Source organism: Peromyscus eremicus, chromosome 7, assembly GCF_949786415.1.
Source record: "Peromyscus eremicus chromosome 7, PerEre_H2_v1, whole genome shotgun sequence".
NCBI lineage: Eukaryota > Metazoa > Chordata > Mammalia > Rodentia > Cricetidae > Peromyscus > Peromyscus eremicus.
Genome location: NC_081422.1, coordinates 35,459,591 through 35,480,174, shown reverse-complemented (window position 1 = coordinate 35,480,174; position 20,584 = coordinate 35,459,591). Strand labels below are relative to the sequence as shown.

At 43.8% G+C, this 20,584-nt stretch overlaps 1 long non-coding RNA gene and 1 pseudogene across 2 annotated transcripts in view; both read right to left on the bottom strand.

The window, feature by feature from the left end:
- The window catches only part of LOC131914893 (uncharacterized), a 37,106-nt gene extending 18,045 nt beyond the window's left edge, over positions 1–19,061 (bottom strand). For both annotated transcript variants that reach the window (XR_009380212.1, XR_009380213.1), the window contains exon 1: positions 18,624–19,061. This is a non-coding gene — a long non-coding RNA (uncharacterized LOC131914893). The remainder of the gene's footprint in view (positions 1–18,623) is intronic.
- LOC131914892 (TGF-beta receptor type-1-like) lies at positions 15,903–17,084 on the bottom strand (annotated as a pseudogene).
- Positions 19,062–20,584: the final 1,523 nt, after the last annotated feature.

The following is a 20,584-nucleotide window of genomic DNA, read 5'->3' as shown; positions in this document are numbered from 1 at the left end:
GGACCATGAGAGCGCTAACTACCATGCCTTCCTCCACTGTTGGGCTACTGGGAGTGTGAACCATGAAGGTGAAGCCTGATTAGAGGGTGGGAGTTGCTAGGGGTGTGTCTTCTCTGCCTTTCTCTGCTCCCCAGCTCTCCCACTGCATGCTTCCTGCTGTCTCAGGCCCACGACAACACAACCAGCTGGCGTGAACTTAAATTTCTGAAATGCCTTTCTTCCTGTAAGTTGTTTACCTCATGAAAAGTGACTAGAATGGGATGTCAAGAGTTTGAACTTCACTTGAACCTAATAGGAGTTCATGAATTATCTTCAACATCCATCAACCCAGGCAAATTTGAATGTTTGCGTTATTATTTGAATGGTCATGTACAGGAGGCTTCACAAAAGCACTAGAAGATGATCAAAGACCTTTGTACTAATCCGGGGGAGGGATCCATAGGCTCTAAACACCGATCAGCAATCATAGTGTAGATGAGGGGACAGAATGAGGAAGGAGCGTAACATGTTAATGACTAACTTGATCGGGGAGATGCCACACTGTGACATCAGGGATTTAAGATGTGGTCCAAGTTGTAAGAAAAGGAGAAAAGTGGGTGTGGAGGAGTCTTGAGACTCCACAGACCTTCACTAGGCTACATACTACCCTTTCTCTCTCTCTCTCTCTCTCTCTCTCTCTCTCTCTCTCTCTCTCTCTCTCTCTCCTTCCTTCCCTCCATATCTTCTTCCTTTCCTCCCTTAGTGATTAATCTGTGTTAAAAACTCTTTCTTTACTTGGGGCTGGAGAAATGGCTCAGCAGCTTAGAATACTCACTAATTATCCACAGGACCCAAGTTTCTTTCCCAACACCCACATCAGGCAGCTCATAAACACCTATAACTCCAGCTCCAGGAGACTGAGGCCTCTGCAGGCACCTGTACACATGTGGCATTCACTAACACAGACACATGCCCACAGATCCATAAATTTTAAAAACACTTTTTTTTTCCTCCTCAGAAGTTTTATTCAGAAATTGGTGGCTCGGGATTTTTTTTCCCATAGCTGTTTGGGTTCTTTTTTAGAATCTCGTACATGTTTACAGTGAAATACGATCATATTTATTTCTCTTTCCCAACTTTGAACTCTCCACTCCCTCCTAATACGCCTCCCTCCCAACTTCATTTCTTTTTTCCCTTTTTTTTACTCTTTTTGTTTTTAATGAGTCATTAAGTCCAGTTATTAAAGCCACAGATGCATAGGTGTGAGACCATCCACTGGAACATGGGAAACCTTCCACGATGGTCCCTCCTTGCCCAGAAAACACCTCAATGCAGAAGTTCTTCAGTAAAAGGGGCCTGAAGACCACCTGCTCCATCTAGGCTGGGGTTGGGGCTGGCTTGATCATGTGAAGGTCTCATGCAGGTAACCACAGCTGCCGTGGGTTCCTGGGTGTGGTAACCATGTCACATCCTGAAGACAGCATTTCCCAGAACCCCTCCTCATCCTCCAACTCTTCTAGTCGTTCCCCCTCCCTTTCTGCCATGTTCCCTCTGCCTTGGTTGTGGGGGGTTAATACAGGCGTCCCATGTAAGCCTGAGCACTCACTCACTCATTTTCAGGACTCTGACCAGTCAAGAATCTCCACACTGATGGTTGCCCACAAAAAAAAAAAAAAAAAAAAAAAAAGTGTTTCTGACCAAGGTTGAGAACAGCCCAGGCCTATGGATAGAAACATACATTCAGAAGGCAATTTGATGGCATGACCATTAAAATCTTTGTTTGTTTTTGTTTGGTTTTGGTTTTAGTTTTTTTTTTGTTGAGACAGGGCCTCCTTGTAGACCTGGCTGTCTCGGACTTAACCAGGCTAGACTGTAACTCACAAAGACTCCCCGTTGTCTCTGCCTGCCAAGTACTGCAATTAAAGGCATGCACCACCACACTCGACCTAAAAACCTTTTCTTAACAAAATACCACTCTGTTTCACACTGATTCATTCTTTTCTGCTTCTAAGTTAAGAGCCCTGGCTTCACTTGAGCAGAAATCCCTGTGAAGAACTCCTTGGGATGCTACAGGCAGCAGCTTGGAGCTGTGTCCCCCACTTCCACAGTCACTGATATCTTCTTTGGGGGCTCCTCAGGGAATATTCTAAAGCGCTGTTGACTCCAAAGGAAGGGAGGGAGGAAGAGCTTGAAGAAGGTGGGGAGAGAGTGTCAGAGGGAAGGGCCACAGTCTACTCCCCTGGCCCTTTGAGCTCTGGGTTCTGTTTTCAGAATTCTCCCCACTGTGTTCTCACACTCTCTCACCATCACCTGGAATATTTCCTTTACCAGGAAATACCATATGAAGCCCGCTCAAACCCCCTTCCAAACAGTCTATGTTCCCAGTTTCTACTCCATCCCAGTCCACTGTCTCTCTTCCTTTGACACCACCTTGTTTGAGAACGCCCAGTACAGACTTACTACATAGCAAGCTCTCAATGTGCACCGATCTGTTACTAAGTGATTAAGGGGAGAGTTAGAGGACAGGCATTAGATGGAAAAACCAAGGTCTGAAATAACAGCTGAAAGGACAAAAGGGAGTTGTTGACCAGAGACACACAGAAAGGTTATGAGCAGCACTGTAGACCCACAGAAATTAGAGGTACTCATTCACTATGGCACTCATCCCAATGTTCTTTATTTTCCCCCCCAAACTGTATACTGAAGACCGGGATTGAGTTCTTAGACAGCAGATGCTCACACTAAATCAGCATTGTGGAATTTTTCAGGGCCGATATCAAACAAAGCCAATGCAGCAGAGATGATGGAGTAACCAGACAAGTGACCAAAGAGATGCCCTGGAGGCCTCCGTGAGGGTCCAGGGGAAACATTGGGCCAGGATGGCCCTGGATGTGGCATGCAATGGGTAAAGGAGGAAATGATTCTTGGCAGAAGACAAACGTGTTGAGAGGGGGTGGCATAAAGAAGAGATGCTAGAGGGCACAAATTCAGTGATGGCTGGGTGCAGAGGCATGATTGGGATGCGGGGGGCTTTCGATTCTGCACAGTCACAATGGGACCAAGCTTGTGTGTAGCCATGTAGTGTGTTTGTGGACTATGGATCAATGAGGTCTCTTGTCAATCACTGAAGAAAGACTTAGTCTACCTGTCTGTCACTGTCATTAGAACAGTGCAGAAGTACAGTGGATCTGTGTACAATGAATGCATAAGTCGATGAACTGACATCCGGTTCAAGCAAGCAGAAAAGGGTATTGGATGAAATCACAAGGGAAGGCCTCTTTCAAGCATTACTGGGTCAAAGGTCAAATGAAGCAACCAGGACTAACCCAGATCCAGGCTCCGCCTTACTTCGTTTTGACCTAAGTTCTGGGCTTACCTTGGTACAAGATCTAGTTAAGAGTCATTTTCCAAAATATCCCTATGAAACTTTCACGGGCCTTTTTGGTTAACCTGTATGTTTCTAAACCTGTCACTGTGGCTGAAACAGTGATGATATTATTTGGCTTAGCCTGGATAACATGGACCCTGAAGGCTGGAACTGTGTCTGCATCTCAGAGTCAAAGACTAAGAGGGAATGAAAACACAGTTTGACAATAAGTTGAATAAGTGGATACTGTGTGGAAAAAGCAACAGAGGGCCGTGACAAAGAGCATAGCCCACATTCTCTCAAATAGCGGGGAGCTGCTAAAAGATTTATTGGGAGCAGCATAGATTCATTTGCATTTCAGAAAGATCACCCTGGAGCAGTATGGAAGACAAGTTAAAGTAGGCTGAGTCTTAGGGGAGGAAAATCTACAAGATGAGTCGATTCAAATTTAAACTCACCAACCCCCCTCTGCCTTCTCTGGAAACACAGTAATGAGCAAGACACTATCCCATCCATGTGAAAGATAGACAAGTAACAGGTACTTACACTGCATAATAAGGCTTCCTAACGTAGCACAAGATATAGTCTACGTTTAAGGTTTGAAAGATGAGTCTGTTTTGGATGTATCTGCCCTCAGCTTCGAGTAGAAACAATACACAAGAAAAATGAACTCCAAAAAGCCAGAGCATAGCATTCCAACGGGGAAGTAGCTAGAGCTGGATCATATTATTGCAAAGCCCAAGGCTGAAGTTGGAAGTTAGATATTATCCCTCAGCTTTGCAGAGCCATGACTATCGTAAGATTTAGAGTGTCAATGACCACTCTAAAAGTCCCCCCTTGAAAGATCAATCTGTCCATGTAATACATGAATTAGAAAACTCACAAACAGGGTTTGGGGATGGTATAGCTTAGTAGACACCTGTCATGGGCTCCATTCCCATCAACCCCCTCCCAAATAGTAATTACAAAACGGTATACAAGATCACCACAAAAAAAAAGTGGTTTTTGAAATAATTCAGAAAAGTTGCTAGTCCCCTCTCTTAAGACAGTAATAATGAGGATAGAGGGAAGTAGGTTTTGATGGAGTTTCTACATTGGAGAATAAGAATAACAGAAAGCGTGGGGAAGTCAATGAGAGTCCGAAGTGCTTGGATCTCTGGCTTAGAAGCTGGGCATGCTATGACAGGACACCTGATAGATACTTTTTCATTGGAGGAATGGTTTACTGTGGCTCACGGTTGTCTCAAAGGTTTCAGTCAATGGTCAAATGTCTCTGATTCTGGGACTGCAAGGAGGCTGGGCATCATGGCAGAAGGGAGTCAAGGAAGAAAAGAGCTTGCTCACAGCAGCCAGGAAGCAGACAGCACGAGCCTGTTCTGGCTTCTTCTTTCTCTTTTGTTTCACCTGGTCCTCAAGTCAGAGTGGGTCTTCCCTCTCAGTGAGTCCTCCCTCTCAGTGAGTCCTCTCTAGAGGCATCCTCACAGCCACAGACCTGGTGCACGTCAGTAATCTCCTAGGTGCCTACCCATCCAATCATGCCATGTCAGTACGTGTAAAATGCAAGTGTGGTATCCAGGACAAGAACTGTGAACAGCTGGGACTCAAGGTGGAATTTGTGTGGTCTTGACAGGGAAGTGATCAAGGTTGGACACGATGTCAGAGAAGATGAGAGGCCACGGAGGAGCCATTAGATGAGATCAGAGCCCCGGGAATAGGAACCCTGGTAAAGAAAAAGGCAGAGGAAGAGGTATCAGCAAGGAGTCTGCAGAAACTTGCCAGAGTGAGCTTGTCCTGCAGCGGACTAGTGGGATACTATCCTTGTTTCAATGTTGACTTTTCTCTGTCTGAATACTGACCCTTGTGTGATTTTCAGCCATCAATGTCTTCAACTCTTGATGGCCTTAACAGATGAAATGACTCGATTCTAAGCCCGTCTATCTCAACGCTTGTCAAAGAACCAAGAAGTTCCAAGTACCATGCTTTGCCTCTGAATTAAGGACTTTCATGGGTTAAAAGAAGTAAACCACTTACCCCAGCAACTGCTTGAATTTACTCCCATGCTTGGAAGTACTTCAATCATTAGGGTTCAGCAGAAGCTAGAAGCATCCTACAAAGGCTGTTCCTCACAGGCTGTTGTGAATGGCTCAGCAAGTGGGCCCATCATTTTCTTGCTAATTAATTTAGGTCTAATTGGTTTCTGCCCACACATCAGTGCAGGTTGCCAAAGAGGGCAATGGCAGTCGGAGTCTACTAAAAGTACCTGCCTGCATCAAAGCCTCCACCATTAAGCAATTCACTGCACAGGGAAGAGCTCTTAAGAACTCAACAAAGTGAATTAATACCCCACCCCCTTCCCAATTAGCTTCAGAAAAATCTCCAAGTGAGGAGAACTCTGTCAACGTCCCAGGAAACATTTCATCTTACTATCACTATTCTAGCATGACACATCCTTGCAAGAAGTTACCAAACATTTACCAGCCCACATGCTGTGCATTATTTAGAAGGATTTCAAGTTCTCCAAAGGACTGTTACCTACACAGATGCCACAGCCAGGAAGTTTTACTTATTATTTTATCCTTTGTGGATAATAGAATGCATATAGATGGTGTTTAATTATTCCTTGCTACATGAATGAGTAAATGAGGAGAGAGGGGAGGAGAGAGGCAGAAAGGAAGGAGGAAGGAAAGGATGAACTGACTTGTGAATTTATTCTCATTCAAAAAGCCCCAATAGAAAAGTACTATCTTGGGGGCTTGGAGACGTCTCGGTTAGTTGGTAAAGTGCTTGCGGCTCAAGCATGAAGATCTGAGTTCAAATCCCTAGCATGCATGTAAAAACTCAGGCTTGGTGGTGAGCATCTGTAACCCTAACACTGGATAGGAGTAGAGGGATGAAAGGAATTAGGAGGATTCTCGAAAATCATTGGCCAGCCAGTCTAGCCAAATTAATGAGCTCCAGGTTCAATTAAAAAAAAAAAAAAAAAAAAGCCATGTTCCCAAAAAATTAAGTGGAAAATACCTAAGGAAAAAACTCAGTGTTGACCTCTGACCTCTGCATGCACTTGTGTATATATGTTCATGTGACCTGGCATATGCACATACAAAGATACACATACACATGTACATGTAGCACACATGTGCACACACATGCACATACACACATGCATGCACACATGAAGTACTGTCTTGGAAGTCAACCCTGTGACCTATGAGATCATAAACAAGTCATTTAATCTCTCCAAATCATGTGTTCTTCCATTTAATGTCTGCTCTCTACATAACATATTTCAAACTACTGTAAGGATGGCGATTCTTAGGGGTGGTGATTCACGCCTTTAATCCAGGACAGTCAGGGCTCTATAAAGAGACTCTATCTAAAAAGCAAACACCAACAAAATTATTATAAGGAAGCAGGGGATGGTGGTCTGGCTCAGAAGAAGAGCATTTGCTCAGCATGTGCAGGTCCCTGTATTCAGTCTCCAGATCTCCAGCCCTGACAGGGGATGGTGTAGTAATGATAATGAAGCAAAATATTGAATTGATATATTAGAAGACAAAAAGTTTAACTTCCCAAAAAGTTAAGAGCCAGTTGCTACCGTATTCACTATTGTAGTTAGACCAAGTTAGTGTCTTTTAGTGACATTATACTCTAAGCATTCATGAAACTCTTGTGACTTCTTTTCCCTACTGCACAAAGCTAAATGTAACTCAGTTGCTGTCCTTAAGGGCTCAGGACTTAGTGAGGGAAGCAGACTAAAACCAGAAATTGTCACCCTGGAAGCAGCAGCGTCAGAGAGTGACCAGAAGTCGCCGAGAAGAGCCATTACTGTGCTCAGGCGTCAGGGATTGGGGTGGGGATGTAATTGAACGGGCTACAATGTGTAATAGACACCTGTGTGATGGAGACAAAACGGGCTGTGGGTGTTTTAAGTTAGGTGAGTCATATCTCACGATACTTATTTTTCAGCTTTCTTTTCATACTGATTATATTTCCTAGACTAACCAGACTGATAGAGAGTCATGAGAATAGGGTCACAAGTTATAGGATCACAAGTATCTAGCTCTTCCCAATATTGCAAATATTCCATGACTTAAATTAGTTGTTAAGCTGTAGAGAGTCTTTCTCTATACCACCAGCTCACAAGAAAACAACACGGAGACTTATTATTAACTATGAAAGCCCGGCCTATAGCTTAGGCTTTAACCCATTTATATTAATCTACATTTTGCCTGGTGGCTTTTTAACCTGTCTTCCATCTCGCACCTCCTGTTTTCTCTTCGTGTCCCCTAGCATCTCTCCAGTGCCTAGAGTCATATTCTCTTCCTCTCTCTCTGCCCCAAAGTCCTGCCTAACCTCCTACTGACTAGCTATTGGCCATTCAGCTCTGTATTAAACCAATCAGAAGGCGTCTTTCACAGACACATCTTTACAGTGTACAAAAAGACTGTTCCACAGCATTAAGCCCGTCATGGTGTAGCATGTTTGCAATCCCAGCACTAAAGGTAGGGGGCAGGAGGATCAGGAGTTCAAAGTCAGTCTCTACTACTTAGCCAGTTCAAGGCTAGCCTGGGCTGTATGAGACCCTGTCTCAAGAAAAGGGGAAGAGGGTTGGGACTGGGGAGATGGTTGATAGGGTAAAAGTGCTTCCTGTACAACTGTGGGGACATGAGTTCAAATCCCCAGAAGCAAGCATGGTCCCATATGTACCAGTAACCACAGACTGCAAGTGCCAGAGACAGAAGGATGTCTGGGGCTTGCTGGCTGTCAGACTAGCTGTGGACTGAGTGTAAGACACTGTCTCAAGGGAACTTAGTGGAGGGTGATAGAGCTGGACACCCAATGTCTTCCTCTGGCCTCCAAGAACCACACTTGTCCCAGGCACACACACACAAACACACATACACACACACACACACACACACTGTGCACACTCATCACACAAACACAGATAAATAGGTAGGTAGGTAGATAGATAGATAGATAGATAGATAGATAGATAGATAGATAGATACTCCTTTTTTAAGGAAGTGAAGGGTGCCTGACTGGGACAAAGCATTCAAGGTGGCTGAGAGGTAGACCTTGGTAGATAAGGGCCAGCTTGGGAATGAAAGGTGTTACATGCTGCAATAAGTAGTCTGTATTTTCTTATTTGAGCAGAGGAATGCACAGTTGATGCTCAGTTCCAGGGCTCAGAAAGCTATGTTGGATGAGGGCAGAAAATGAAGCGTTGCACCAGCCAAGTGAGACTTGACTCTGCTCTCACCTTCGGCCCCCTGTTTCCGTGAGCAATGCTTTCTGGATTCAGGCAAGGAGTGATGATCGTTAGGATCTGGGAGCCTTCGGACATCTTTGTGGAACTGAAACTCGAACTTTGAAGTCCCGTATACACAGCCCAGGCCACATGTCAGTGAGGTCTCTGCTTCCACCGGGTGGAGAGGAGCAGGGAGCCAAGCCAGACAGCAACATTTTTGTTATTTCCCTCTTGCTCTCCACAGACACCCCTGCACCACCCTGTACCCCACATGAGGTCCCAGCTCAGTCCCAGGATTGAAGGCCAATTGTGCGGTGCTGTGACAGCAACTCTTTAAAAGGGAAATAAAGACACGACAAGCGGCGACACGCTATCATTAAGTAATCATAATTTCCTCCCTATATTACGACAATAGATGTCACTCTCTCATCTGGAAGGCAGGCCACGTACAGAAACACCATGTCAAAAGCCTTTTCAGACAAAGACAGGATGCCAGGGAGTGAGCTGGCTGGATGCTCAGCAGAATATTTTGATGGGCTGCATCCATCCCACTTGCCAACCCCCAACTCCTCCGTTCTCTAATAAAAGTCAGATCTGTAAAGAACTTCAAAGGCTCCCTAGTCTGACAAACAGTAATAAAACAAGAATCTTTTTTTTTTTTTTTTTTTAACCTGCCAACACGCATGGAGGAAGCAGAGCTGACAAGAGCTGCCTTGGTTCTGTTTTAGTAATCAACAGGCTAACGGCAGGGCACTTCCTCCTAGCGGGAAGCTGGGTCTGGGCTGTCAACTGTGAAGGAATACAGAAGGGTCAGGCAGCACAGGGCCCCTTTCTATTCTTTTTTTTTTTTTTTCTTCTAGTCTCCATCCCACCCCAGGTCACAGCCCACTCCAGCCCAGATTCAGTCTCGACTACTCTCTATAAAGAAAGACACAAGAAGCAAAATGGGTCTGGTCTCACCTCCCCTTCCTCCTCCGCTGAACAGAGGACTGGGGGTTGGGAGAGCGAGAACAAATATGTAAGGAAATAATTCTGGGATCCAGAACATCTGGCTTCTATTCAGACCCAGTCACCAACCTTGGGAGCATATTGAAAGCATTTGGCTGTCTCAAAAGTCTAAAAGGAGCTATTTATCTCAGACTCAACAACCAGCCGCAACACATGCTTCTATTTGGACACAATTGGAGCTAAGACAGGCCGCTTTTTTTTTAAAAAAAAAAAAAAAAAAGGAAAAAGGTGGAAATAACACAGGATTTAGACCTGTACTCCAACCATGGATCTGCCACTTGTCTGAGACAACTGTGTGACTTCATTTGACTTCCTCAGTATCTCTACAATTTTAGTTTCTCAACTGGAAAGCCTTGATTGAACTGCCCTCCTGTGGGGTTACTGGGAGTATTAATAGCACTATCTCCTAAGGACCTGGTGCAGAACCTGGTATACAGTCTCTGCTTCCCTCAGACAAACCACTGAGCCACATTTTAGCCAATGGGCATAAAAGGGCCTGTCTTGCCAGATCTAGTGCTACATGCCCATAATCTGAATATTCAGAAAGCTGAAGCAGGATTGTGAGTTCTAGGCTAGACTGGTGTATGTAGTAAAACCTTGTCTCAAAAAAAGTAAGTTCTACCTTGCCTGTCTCACGCATACCTTAGTGATTACAGTAAGGCTGATGTTGAGTGCTTTGCAGGTAGGAGTGACTGTGGTTGAGAACATTATTACAGAAATAATATAAAGTAGCATGCCAGAGGCAATTGTTTTTAGTATTCCTAAAACCAACTGGGTTTGGGGAGGCTGGACATGAGAAATTTCTAGATTACTGGACATGTATTTTACTGCATTGGTGATGAAAAGTTCCTTAGCTGCCCACTGCAGCCACATCTCGCTCTGCTCCTGGACCTTTCCGAGACACTGAATTCCACACAATCCCTGGCTCCTCAGATTCTCTGAACAGCTAGAAGCCAGGTGGCTGGCATGTCAAGAAACCTTCCTGCGGAAGCACAAAGCATATGGGGGGCGGGGGAGATATCCAGGGCACAGTAAGGATTGTCTCTGCCTCCGTGTGGCTCTATTTTAGTCCAGTCCCTAAAAGTGAGATTAGATAAAGTGAGCCTGAAGCTGCTTGGCCTTAGGTAGTTAGTGAATCAGAGTGCACCTCCAGAATACTACTGGGTCGTCAGGTCTCACTCCTCTGATGCCCAAGATTGAAGACTAGAAAGCATGCACTTTCTACACAGTCACAAGACACTTGTACCTGTGTGCATTCACACTGACTATGTCTAAAGCTTCAGACGAGGAAACTGGGTCCCAACATAAGGGCTGTAAAGGACCCGGGCCTCCCTAGTTCAAAGCCTCCGCATCATACCACGGCTACCAACTGAGTTGATGCTCTGGGAATCACAGGAATCCTCACTAGACCTCAGAATTCCTGGGGCAGCTCTAGGAAATCCAGGAAACATCACTAGACCCTAAGAATCTCTGAGGCAGCTCTGGGAAATCCAGGAAACATCACTAGACCCTCAGAATCCCTGGGGCAGCTCTGGGAAACAGATCTACGCAGGATCAGAGCAAATTCTCAGGTCTGGCTTGGTGAAACTTCTCTCATTTTAGTCTCTACTTAAATTTCTCCTTAAAACAAGAAAAGGACTGTGGAGGAGGAAGCCGACTTGCAGGAGAAGTGTTTGGTATGCAGGGTTGGGCCACCACGCCCTGTCCTTTCCCCACACTTCCCCACAGCTCTGGCTGTGCCTTCCAGCTTAATCCTCAATTTCCCGTGACATTACATAGAGCTGCTGTCTGATTTCCAAACACCGAGCCTGGCTGTGCTGTGCTAGACACCTCCCAGGTCTCTGCCGACTTCCCAACTAAGTCTTATGACAGGACGAAAGAGCACCAAGGTGCCCTTGGTCTACATTGCGACTTTTAGCTAAGTAGATTTGACTTAAGAGTACGCTGACCCCTCCAGGAAGCCTTTCATTCCCCCCTCTCCCACCTGTTCTACCCATTCAGAAAAAAAGCCACCCCTACGTACCTTGATGGGATCACACTCTTTCATCTGTGACAGTATCCATTCCACTGTGTTATAAAGGTGTATGGGTTTGTCACTGACTATCTCATGAAATACATTCTCTGTCTTTTGCTACTGAGCCACAGTTCCTGGTACCATGTCTCTGACATGATTGACATTCAGGAGTGCATGAAAACGTTTTTTGAAGAGCCTTTGCACAGACAAGAACTTCAACAGATTTTGTTTTTTAATAAAGCCAAAGAAGCTTGTATCTCTGAGTTCCTCACTGGCCAACGACTCTTTCCAAAGCCTTGGTTTAAAAAACTATGTTTGTAGTTTTATTTTCTTTTCCTTAGAGTACTTCTCAAATGATGCAAATGCCAGGCTGCTTGAAACCTAACTCTATTCCTTGTGAATCAAAGTTCAGATGCCAAGCCTGACAATCTGAATTTAATTCCCAGAATCCACAAGCGGAAGTAGAAAACTGACTCCTGCAAGTTGTCATCTAATCTTTACACATGCACACACACTAGATAGATAGATAGATAGATAGATAGATAGATAGATAGATAGATAGATAGATAGATAGACAGACAGACAAATATCACTAAAATGTTAAAGAGCAAAACAATTAAAAACTACAGCAGGATTATGAACACCAGTGTTCATAATCCTAAGTAAAGTGTTTTCAAACAGAACCCTACTGAGTATAACAGAACTTATAAATTTCCTTCCTAGGGTTGGTGAAGTGGCTTGGCAGGTAAAGGTGATGACTGCTACATCTGATTACCTGAGTTCTGTCCAAAACTTCGTGACTAACAGGAGTCCTTCTCAACTTTATGTCACACGTGACTCTCCAGAAAATTCAACATTTTGTTTCTCTGTGGCTGCATAACAAACCATTAAGAAGCAGTGACTTTAAAACAATAACAATTATTCACTTGGCCCCCAATCTAGAACGTACCTGAGCCTCAGTAGATAGGCCTCTGTCAGTCAGCAGTGGCTGGGACTGGGGACATTTGCCAAGACTTTTTCATCACAGTGTATAGCTACCAATACTGTGGCTATGGAAACACCTGTGACTGCAACAACTGGGACCCCCCCAGGCATCTCTTCCGATGTGAAGTCTCCATGGAAAGACCTCAGAATTCTGTTCTCTAAAGTCAGGCAAAGGCATCTAAAGTGAGTGTCCCAGTAGAGAGTAACAGGTATGCCATTTACTAAGCTGGCTAAGAAAAACAAGAGAATTTACTTTCTCACAGTATCTTTCTTGAGGTGGCTATTAAAGGTCTATTGAAATACAAAAGGATGCTGCATAGACTGTGCCTCTTACAGGGACAATGTCACTTTGCAAATATGTCTTTTTTTTTCCCCCCCGAGACAGGGTTTCTCTGTGTAGCTTTGTGCCTTTCCTGGATCTCGCTCTGTAGACCAGGCTGGCCTCAAACTCACAGAGATCCACCTGCCTCTGCCTCCCGAGTGCTGGGATTAAAGGTGTGCACCACCACCACCTGGCCAAATATGTCTTAAATAACCCCATGACATCATATACTTAGTGAGCAGGAACTCACAGGAATATGAATATACATTAAAGTCAGAAACAAAGCAAGGATGGCCACTGTTAGTTATGATTTTGTTCTTGCATACAAAATGTATATGATCTTATTTTGGCACAGAAAATGGAATATTTGACAACATCCTAATATAGTTAAGGCTTTATAAGCTTCGATGCCTCTGTATTGCACAATCACAAATAACCCAAAACCACAAATGGCTGTGGGTTTGATCTCCTGGCACTCCATACATATAGATGGTAAGCTAGGTGTACCTCATGTCTTCGGTTTATTTACCTCTAATTCAGAGTGTCTGGTTAATACTAATTAGGATAGAGAAAATAAGAAATAGAAATATGGGGAAGGAGGTGATGACTTTGCTTTCTGTAGATAATATGATATGCATCTATAAAGGTCAAAAGAATCATCTAAGAAGTGTAACCAACATTATAAACCTCAGAAAGATGTGTGATATCTTTTAGAATACAGGACTTAACAACACACACAAACACACACACACACATATATGCTAGCATTCAGGGGCTGTAGCTTAGTGATGGGGCATTTGCCTGGCATGTCCAAGACATTGGACGTATTCCTCAGTATTGAAAAAACAATGAATATAATGAAAGAGGAGGATAAAAAAAATATACTTCAGAACATAATTTTAACACCCAAAGAGCAAATTTTGTACAATCTCTGCAGAAAACTTCAAAACACTCCTGAAGACCATCACTTATTCCTTATGTGTGACCATACAAAATGACAAAAACTACAAAGCTGTGTTTGAGGTAGCAAAATGTTGCACACAGCACGTTTAGCAAACAGGATACTGGTTTAATTAATGCTTATGTAGCCAAGGTAACATGCAGCATCCATCATTGCAGAACGAAGAAGCCCGATCCATGTGAGTATGGAATGGGGCTCCAGACAAGTTATTAATCAAACACTCACGCAAGAAAAGTTCTACTCTTACACTATTTGTCTGAAAAAATCTTGGAGGAAGGAGCATATCAAAACCTCCAGGCAGGCACTTCATACAGTGTCTACAGAGCATTAAGAGATTGGCATAGTGACAGTGTTATTTGCTTCCAAACACAGGAGCTAGGGAACAGAAGTGGAGAAAGACTTTGCACCAAATGTTCATTACTTTGTTTTGATTCTTGACATGAATGGCTGCATTAATTATGTAAAATTTAAATACTGGGGCTAAAAGGAACCTCTTAGTTAGAGTAACGAGCAGTTCCTCCATCTCCTAACTACTGGGGCTGAGGTGTAGCCCAATGTCAGAGTGTGTATTCACCATGTGTCAGTCTGGGTTCAATCCCCATCAGCAAAAGGAAAAAGAAGAGGAGGAGGAAGAAAAATCAAATACCACTCTTAAAAAAGAAAAAAAAAATGCTTTGAAATATTTAAAATTGTATTAATAGGTATTAATTGTGCTTATTAGTTGGGTGTGGTTTAACAGTTCCATCAAACCTTTTAAAACGTGTTTGTGGTTGTTCATATGTTTTTCACATGTCACAGGTCACGGAGGCACAGAGATCTGAACAAGCTCACCGCGTAGAGGCTGGAAATACACCCATATGACTTTAGACCTCGGTACATAGTGGTAATAACCTCTGTGGCCTTGATCTAGTTAATTCACCTCCCTGTGCCCCCCAAAAAAACTACCTGAAACAGGGTGGGTTAGCTTTTTCAAAGACAAGTGAGATCCTCACTGTTCGCGCTTTTATCTGGTTTCTCAGTGGGGTAACTACATGGTAAAGACACTGTAGGGGAAGACAGAGGTTGCAGGAGAATTCGGAAGCATGAGCGTGTTTCTGAGGAAAGTGACAAGGCTTAGACTTGAAACCGACCTTAACTTGAGACACACTCCTCCTCCAGTAGCCTTCTCTCATACCCTCGCAGTGCAGGACAGGACACCTGTCTGACTTGGCCTAAACCCACTTGTCATAATGCAAGTGTCCCCAAGCTTGTCAGACAAGACTGCCTTCCATCCATAGAGAACGTAGTACTACCACTCAGGGAAGTTTCACTTAGAGCAGAGAGTCTAAAACTTGAATTTTAAAAAGAATCATGCTAGCTTTTTTCTTTTGCTTTTTTTTTTTCTTATTGCTTTTGTTTGGAGGGTGTGTATTTTTGAGATTCAATGCAGGGCCTCATACATGCTCAGCACATAGTCTATCCCCCCACACACACACACACACACACAGTACTAGAGCTATTCTTTTTATTTTATTTTATTTTTAAGACAGTCTCATAGGAAGGCCAAGCCACCTGAAACTTGCTATATAGCCCAGGCTGGCAGCATGACTCCTCCAGAACATCATAATCCAAAGATGCTGAAATGAGCAAAGTCCCAGAGAAAGAACTCAAAATACCACTTGCCGAAATGACCTCAGAGAAGACACAAGCAAGGAGATGAACAGAGTAAGAAACTGAGAACTCCTGCGTGAAAACTTTAAAACACTGCAGAAGATGCTAACAGACAGTCTTTACACACTCACGGATGGGCAAAACTAACGTGGTGAAATGGTTAAATTACTGAAAGTGGTTTAGAGTCAATGCAATGCCCATCAGAATGCAGAGGGAGTGTGCAATGAACCCTTCCCCATCCACGGTTGGATGTTTACGTGCCCTGTCTTACACAGGCTCAGTACCTGCAACCAAAGCTACTGTAAGACAAATCATGCTTGCTAAGGCTGCATCTTGCCTTAAAGACAGCATTTCTAAGTCCTTCTTCCTGTCTCTGACTCTTAAATTCTTTCCACTCTGTCTTGCTTAATGTCCAATTAGTACCTTAGTGAAGGCGGTATAAACATCCTGTTTAGGGCTGAACACTTAACCATCACATACTCTCAGTACTTGGACCAGCCATGAGTCTCTGTGTTTGCCACAGATCTTTAGTTTAACAATGAGCATAGAAATAGCCATTGACTTTTCCAAGATCATGTAGTTAGCAAATGGTTGGGATGGGCTTTAAAGAAAGAAATTTTATCAGATCATTCTGTAATCCAAAGCCAATCTTTGGGTGGTATTAATCAGCTTAATAGCTTTATCATAGTCCATGTGGAATTGTCATTGTGGGATCCTGTCACCTTTTTGAAGATTTCAAAGTCGCTGTTAGGCGTGGTCATGGTTCCCTGCAGATATTTATTTATTTATTTATTTATTTATTTATTTATTTATTTATTTATTTATTTATTTTTGTGCCTCCTCTGTGGTTTGGAGCAATCTTAACTGTAACTGTTGCAGAATCGTGTCTCACAGTCAGTCCCAAGTTTGCAATACAACAGGTTCCATTCTTCTTCATCAAGATATTCTTTGATTTCAAATCTCTGTGAGATTTGGGTACCAATCTTTCCTTGGGTACTAACAATCTCCATGTGAAGATGGGCAAGACCACTTGCTGTGGACAGAGCGAGTTTGATCATCCCTTCCACTGTAACAGTGTATCTATTTAAGTAATCGAAAAGGGATCCATGCTCATGGTAATCCGGCACCAGCCACAGCTGAGTCCATCTGCCATTGTCTTTGTTGTCTGCTGCTATAAATCCTAGGATGTTATTATGGCGTAACATCACAGTGTGATAAATCTCTGCCTCTCGGAACCACGAACGTTCTTCCCTAGAAGAGAATATCTTCACAGCAACTTCTCCTCCCTGCCACTTGCCTGGCCAAACTTCTCCAAACTGACCTTTGCCAATGCTTTCTTGTAACATGATGGTCCTGGTGATTGTTCTCTGAACAAGCAGCAGTAAACCCTTCGTCCCTGGTAGCAGTGTCACCATTGCCACCAACACAATGAGAAGCAGCTGGCAACACGGAGCAGCAGCTGCTGCCTCCATGGTCCTGCTGACACCGCTTGTGGCCTGGCCCAGCCCTGGCTGCAGCTTCTCCTCAGCATGCCTCCCAGGCTGGCCTTGAACTTGTGATCCTCCTGCCTCCACCTCCTTTAGCAAATCCTACCAGCATGCACCACCACAATTGGCTGCATGCAGCCTGGGCCTGATCCAGGGTCTGCAAGGCTACAGGCAAGTGGTTTTTTCATAAACTCATGTCCACAAGTTGGACGGCAAATGTAAGCCTCTGTGTTGTTTGTTTGGCTCCAAGTAGCTGTGGGACCGGTGGGTGAGAGAGATTTGTCCTGATCACCGACCAGGCAGGACACAGGAAAACTTTCAATTACAGAAAGGTAAGACAAAACAGTCATAAACTCAAGAACATCCTCAGCTGTATATCATAACCATGCCTCAAAAAAACGTGTAACCAAGCTGGGTGTGGTGGTGCACACCTGTAATCCCAACACTCAGAAGGCAGAGGCAGGTGGGTCTCTATGTGGTCAAGGCCAGCTTGGCTGCAAACACGTAACAGGCACTCAAGCTGGGTTTGCACAATCAACATCTAGAGATAACTTCCAAAAAAAAAAAAAAACAAGCACCCCAGGAAAATGCTGTGACTATACCCATATGAGACAATTCATTCCTACATGGAGTAAAAGGGAACAAAGGGAACAAGCCCATAGTACCCCTCAAGACTCAGAAAGAAATGGAACTATGACAATTTTTAAGAATGTATTTGGGGGCTGGAGAGATGGCTCAGCGGTTAAGAGCACTGGCTGCTCTTCCAGTGGTCCTGAGTTCAATTCCCAGCAACCACATGGTGGCTCACAACCATCTGTAATGAGATCTGGCACGCAGGTAGAACACTGTATACATAATACACAATAAATAAATCTTTTTTAAAAAAAAAAAAAAAAAGAATGTATTTGGGATCTGGAGAGATGGCTCAACTGGCTGCTCTTCCAGAGGACATGTGTTTGATTCCTAGCACACACATAGTAGCTCACAACTAACTATAATTCCAGTCCTGAAGGTTATAATCTTGCCTTCTGGCCTCAGTGGGCATCATGCCATACATGAAGCATAAACGTACATGCTGGCAAAACACTCATACACATAAAAACAGGCAAACAAATAAATAAAACGTATTTGGTAGGAAGTGGATATGAAAAACAACTCTAAATGATATTTTAGATCCCAGACTCCATGATGAACCATTTAAAAGTCCCCGATATATATGAAATATGAAGAATTTTAGACCAATGTATCTCAAATATCAATCCCAAGAGCCATACCAAACCTTGGCAAATTGTTCACCCCTTTGTAGCAAAACTACAAAAATAAGAAAGAATTTAGTGATTGCTCCACAAAGCTCAATACTCCATTTTAAATGGCCATCTGTCTTTTTTTCACAAGAAAACATTTTCTCATTAAGAGTTACTATCCTCTTCATCCCCAGCCCTGTAGCAGACTACCTGAAGGGAATTGTCTTCCCTCTCTGCCTCTGTTCCCTGGAGACTCTGCAGACCCAGCCTTCTTCCCTTACCCCATCCCTTTGTGTCAGCCACCAATACCTGGAGGCACTCTTTACCTGAGAACCTAGGTGCACAGAGATACTTACTCAGCCATGTTCACTGCAGCTCTATTCATAACAGCCAGAAGTCGGAAACAGCCTAACTGTTCAGCAGCATATGAATGGATAGTGAAGTGTGGTACACTCACACAATGGAATATTATGCAGCTATTGAAAAAATGATGGAGTGGCTGCTAAGTGGATGGAGCTAGAAAAAAATAATCCTGAGTGAGGTAACCCAGACCCCAAAGGACAAATATTGTGTGCTTTCTCTTATTTGTGGGTGTCAGCTTTTAAGCACTTGGTAGGCATGCTATAGTTCTTATAACCACAAAGGTTAGGTATAGAGTAAGGGACTGGGAGTGGGGACCTCCCAAGGAAGGGGAACTAGAATATACAGTTAAGGAGATACCGTGGGGAGGGGAGCTAGAGCTGGAGGATTATAGAAAGAGGAGGATGGAAGAGAGGCAAAGGGCCATTTAAGGGGTCATATGGAAATCTACCACAGTATAAGCTTCTTAAAATATATACACGGAGTCACCAATCTAAAGTCTAAATAGAATTACCAAATAATGGGAGAGACAGTGCCCCAACTAGATATCTGTTGCCCCCAAGTGAAACCTCCACTACCAAGCAAGAATGGGTTGTATCTAGATGAGTCATTAGCCAAAGGAGCCCCATGGAAACTCCCAAACCTTTCAGGCTATTGGTTGCTCTCCACGGAGCCTGCACAGGTTCAGATGGGGTCCTGCAGATGGGGGTCCCAGCCCTGAGACAGGGAAGTGGACACAGGCTCCCATCCCTAACTAAGAAACTGTCTTCGATTGACATCTGCTTGCAAAGGAAAAATTAGTTCTCTCCAATGGAATCTCATTGGGTGTATTAACCACACTTAAGGACAAGCCCCTACCCAGAAGTAGATGGCCAAGACAATGCAGACTCAAAAGTATTTTTGTGAACATTTTTTTCTCATATTGCTTTGTTTGAGCTTTTTTTTTTTTTCTTTTTTTTTGTCTTAACTGGCCTTTTGTATGTTATGGTTTCTGATGTGTTTTTTACGGATTTTGGGAGTAGCTATGTGTTTCTTGCATTCTCTTTTTTTAAATTATGGTTTTTGCTGTTGTTGTTGTTGTTGTTGTTGTTGTTGTTGTTGTTCTTGTTGTTATCATTTGTTTTTAAGTGAGAGAAAGAAAGTTCACATGGTTGGGTAGGCGGGACGGTGTCAGGATCTGAGAGCATCGGGAAGGGAAACCGTGATCAGAATATATAACACGAAAAAAATCGCAACAAAAATGAAGTTGGCGGCCACACATTGACTTCCTGTATTTATTTGGGATAGTTGTGGAGTTTTCTTGTTTGTCTGCCTGCTTACCCTCTTATTTTCTAACTCATAACACGGAAAGCTGTTATAAACTGCAGGTACCACTTTGCCCACCAGATGGCAGAGCAGCGCTACCGTAACTTCCACCTTGGCTGTCTCTGCATTTGCCTTACGTAATACGCCCAAAAAACAAAAACAAAAAAATCTCCTTTGATTCTCCCCAAGAATATTTTGAGCCAAAACATTTTACATTTCATCTTAGAAACGACTTTCTACAGTAGCTGTTAGGATGGCTTTTTAAATGAATATATACCTTAATAGCCCAAAGCCCTAGCCCAGCTATTGAGAGGGACAGAAAGAAGAAAGAAGACATCTTGCCTTCTTTGTAAGTCGTCATCACTGCCAGACCGAGACACAGGCATGCGCACACATGGCTCAGACTGTGTGGAGGAGACACACAGGAGTGACGAGACTCCTTAAGAGATATAACTATAGGCTCCGCACTGCCACCCAGTGGCGCCTGCTCTTCATCTCCTGTGTGTGAAACTGGTCCAGGCATCCTCTCTGCGCTCCCCAGTCCCTGTGTGCCACCAGCACTGACACAGAGTGTCCTTTGTGCCACAGGGAGTCCATTCCCCCGACCCCCAGATGCAGGCCTCCTCTCCTCCCTGACAATGAAGCTTTCCTG